Source organism: Vombatus ursinus, unplaced genomic scaffold (genome assembly GCF_900497805.2).
Source record: "Vombatus ursinus unplaced genomic scaffold, bare-nosed wombat genome assembly UNPS02009205.1, whole genome shotgun sequence".
Lineage (NCBI taxonomy): Eukaryota > Metazoa > Chordata > Mammalia > Diprotodontia > Vombatidae > Vombatus > Vombatus ursinus.
The window spans coordinates 16,149,111-16,153,842 of NW_020948983.1; positions in this window are offsets into that span (position 1 = coordinate 16,149,111).

The window sequence follows — 4,732 nt, forward strand, 5'->3', positions numbered from 1 at the left end:
AAAGACCAAACTTTTCATCCCAAACAGCCAGCTGCCTCCCACAAACTACTGATCACAAGAAAGACTTTGGATGGTTCAAAACAACTTGTTTGTGCTACAGAAAACAGAACAGATGGTCTCAAAGCCCCTATCCCACTGAGAGTGGATCAATTGAGACTTTATGTCTTAAGGATAAAATGTTATTATTATAGAAATGTGATTCACTTTGTAGAGCACTGAGCTCACATATAGAGACACACAATAAACCTCCTCAGGGCTAACAATGGCTTAAGAATTGGCTAAGGAAGGGCTTTGGGACCAGGGAAGAATTGTTTCAGATTCTGAGGCAGTTGAAAGAAACTACCTAGGCCATGCAGCAGGGACCTAGCAATCATCCCTCAAGTAACAGCATTAGGAATTTATTAATATATATTTGTCATTGCCCTAATGCTATGTAGGGCAGTGGGTGGGATGGATGGGTAGTCAGTGATTTCTTTCCATATCTTTGACGTGAAGGCCCTGAGTGCGGAGACTGTCTTCTTTCTCTCCTACAATACCTAAGGCATTGTTGTATATACAATAGGCACTCAGGAAATGCTTGTTAAACTGAACAGTTCATGGGAAAGAAGCCTCCCGTAGAGAGCTTGACCCTGCCATTGTAAAATGTCATCCATCAAAATAGACAGTTTTTTGGACTCTAGTTGGTATCCTGGTTCCATTTCCATTTCTGCCTTTCAATCCCACATACTACTGCCACTGTCATCAGCAAACCAACAGTTTTTGAATACCATGGGACAGTTTTCTCCTAGAAAACTGGCAGAAGGAAAATTGGATAAGGAATCAGGAGGCTTGGGATCTGGTTCAGTTTCATTTATAATATGAGAGGTTGGACTAAATGACTTCTATGGTCCTTCATGGCTCTACAGATCTGTGATCCCTTCCTGCATACGGTGTGCTTTGCTCAGCACTGGTGCTGGGAATACAAGGAGGTATCAGACTCCTAGTCCCTGCTGTTAAGGAGCTCATGGTCCAGTCCAAATGAAGATGTGAGGACAAAGACTCACAGAAGAATGGAAATTATACAAGGGTACCTCATGGTGGGTTGGAAAGCCTGTAGCTCTATCTCTAGGTAGTAATTCATATTCACAGAACCAGAAAATCTTTTTTTTTTTAATTTTTAGGCAATTGGGGTTAAGTAACTTGCCCAGGGTCACACAGCTAGTGTCAAGTGTTTGGTCTGAGGCTGGATTTGAATTCAAGTCCTCCTGACTTCAAGGCCGGTGCTCTACCCACTGCGCCACCTAGCTGAAAATTTTAACCTGAGAAAGGTTGTTTCAAATATCGTTGAAGACTCAGCAATCACATCCTCTAATTCTTTCAGTATTGGAGGAAGTAGTTCATCTGAACCAAGTGATCTGAATTCATCAAGGCTCTCTTGCTATCTCCTTATTTATCTTGGCTTTTAGCTCCCTATTAGTCATTTTGTTCTGTCTTTTCTAATCTAGAGGTCATTTTCCTTGGCAAAAACAAACAAACAAACAAAATCGCCACAGAAGATAGATTTGAGTAGGACTGACTTCTCTGTCAAACTATTCGCCCTACCCCCTCCCTAATCTTTACTCCAATGTAGCTTTTTTTTAAAAATTGTCCTTAATTTTCCTCATCAACCTCAGTTTCTTCCAGGGCTTTAACGATACTGACACTAACACTTTGGTATTTGTTCTCTATATTCATTTGGTATTCATTCTCTGCCCCACCCCCCACTTTAGCTTTCTTTTTTGTGTTGTTTTCTTGTATGTTCCTTTAGGGCAGGGACTATCTTTCTTTTTGTTTCTATTTGTTTATATTCTCAGCCCTTAGCCCAGTGCCTGGCACATAATGAGCACTTAATAAATACCTGTTGGCCAATTGATTATTACCTACTTCTTGCTTCATCTTTTTAAAAATCAAAGTTGGTAGGTGAGTTCTCTGTACATACATATCAGTTACTTCTTGGCCAGCTCCCATTTTTCCCTCTTCATCAAAATTGCTTCCTTTTATGTATTCAAATTTCATTCTCAGGTTTGGCAAGGTCCTTCTCAAAATGTGGTGCCCAGAACTGTACCCAACACTTTAGATGCGGTGTGACTAGGGTACAGCTTGATGGGACGGAATGCGACCTTCCTCATTCTTGGAACTATGCCTTTCTTAATTTGTGTAGCCTTGGCTTTTTTGGCCACTGTATCACACTAAGTTGTGGGGCAGTTAGGTGGAGCAGTAGATAGGCCACAAGCTTAGAGTCTGGAAGACCCTAGCTCAATTCCAGCTCCAGACACTTACCAGCTATGTGACCCCAGACAAGTCATTTAACCTCGGTTTGCCTTAGTTTCCTCAAATGTAAAAGGAGGATAATAATAGCAGTTACCTTCCAGGGTTGTTGTGAAGATTATATGAGACAATACTTGTAAAGTGCTTGGCACACAGGGCCTAGTGCATAGAAAACACTAAATAAAAACTAGCTATTATTATTATTGACCCAAATTGAGATTGCAGTCCACTGAAACCCTAAGACCTTCTCACATTTGGTATAGTCTTGCTTCCACCATACTATTCTTATGCAGTTGATTTCTTGAACCAAAGCGTAGAACTTTACATTTATCCTTACAAAATTTCATCTTATTCAATTTGACACAATATTCTAGCCTGTTGAGATCATTTTGGATACCAACTCCAATGTGTTGACTATTCCTCTAAGCTTTGTACAATACACATTTAACAGGCATGCCTAGGGGAAGATGCACCCAGAAAGTTCTAACTGATGAGGCAATGTCAGTAAGAACTAAAGAAGAGGGGACAGGAAAGAACTTTTCAAGACAGAAAAAGAAAGGGGAGAAGGGGAGATGGAGGTATTTGAGACTGGGAAGAGGCTCTTGCCAAGTCTGGGTTTGCCCTTGAACCTGACTCTAGGCTTGGTAAGTAAGTAACAAGGAAAGATCATCTGGCCCCATATAGTCCAACTGATGAGCCAGCTTTATTGGGAAGAAGTTGGAGGGCAAGATAAGAGGTGCCTAACAGTGATAAATGGGGTGGGAAGCAATGAGGAAACACTTCAGGTCTTGTGTTCCCCATCTAACTGGACATTAACCCTCTAGGAGGTTTAACCCATGAATAGAGCAGCCTTAGGGAACGACTCTTATGGACCAACCGAGGACAGGACGAGTCAGTCTAAGAAAGCCAATTGTATTTCTGGAAATGTTGGGCTTGAGTTGTGCCTACACATTAGTTTGAGGCTGCTGGCATAGGAGAGGAACCACAAGCTTGTAGTCCACATACCGGTTGTTTAATATATTTTGGTTTTCTTCCTGTTGCTACTTGTGTCACCAACTCCAGGATGCCTTGCACAAGTGATTGGAGTCCACTGAACCTTAGTAGCAAGCAGAAGAGGGTGGAGTCTGCTAGTAAGAGGAAGCTTGAGACATAAGAATGTAGTTGTTTACTCATTTCAGTTGAGTTGAACTCTTCTTGACCCCATTTGGGGTTTTCTTGGCAAAGACACTGGAGTAGTTCGCCATTTCCTTCTTCAGATCATTTGACAGATGAGGAAACTGAGGCAAACAGGCTGAAGTGACTTGCGCAGGGTCACACAGCTAGTATGTGCCTGAGGCTGGATTTGAAATCAGGTCCTCCTGACTCCTGGGCCAGCCCTTTATCTACAGTATCACCTAGCTTTCCCAGGCATAAGAATATAACTGGATAAATATACACTACACCTCTAAACTAATGATAGGATCATTGCCACCTTTAGAAAGGGGGCAGAGGTAAGGAATAGAGGTAACCACTTCTCTGAGAGTCATAGAGAACTTGGCTTCCCCCCCTTCACCCTCTGGTGTTGAGTGGGGTATATAATTGAAGAGTGAGAATGGGACTACCAATATTTGGTCTGTATTGTTTAACAGGATCAGACAACTGGGCAATAAGTAGTACCCCTTGGGTGATTAAATGCAAATTTAATCCATCTCTAGCTCCATCCAAAACTCTGGTTAAAATATTGAATAGAACAAAGGGAAGGACAGATTTCCCTAGAGACTCACCTCCGAGTTAAAATAGATTCATTAATGATTACTTGTTGGGTCCAATCACTACAACAGTTACAAATCCACCTACCTATATCATCATTTAAATCATATGTCTCTCTGTCTTGTACACCAGAATATCCTGAGATACTTCTGTCATTTGCCTTCCTAAAAGTCAGGTCTATAGCATTCCCCAATTTACCAGTCTAGTAACCCCTGTCAAAAAAAGAAATGAGGTTCATCTAGTATAACTTGTTCTTTATGGTTCCTTTGTTTCCAAATGGCACTGGAGAAGAAAGTAAGGCTGTAACTTTGCACAGCCCTCCCTCACTTAAATCCTATTCACTTGCAAGTTATGGCATCACCTTCCTGATGTCATGGTCCTGTTCAAGAGTGAAGGACAAAAATAAATGCTTCTAACCTATTAAAAGCACATTTTCCCCTCCCTGGAATCCAAGTCAAGTTCTCCAGCCCATATTCTGAAGATTCTACCATCTCCCCTTCACCACTCTCCAGTCTTACAGCACCTCTACCATTCTTTTCAATTGTCAAAAATCACTATCAACAGCTCAGCAAAGACATTCACAAATTATTCTAGTTCCTTGATGTGTTGGTTCAAAACTAAAACTTCTTTGGTTTCCGAGGAGACTAGTCTGTGTGTGTGTGTGTGTGTGTGTGTGTGTGTGTGTGTGTGTGTGTGT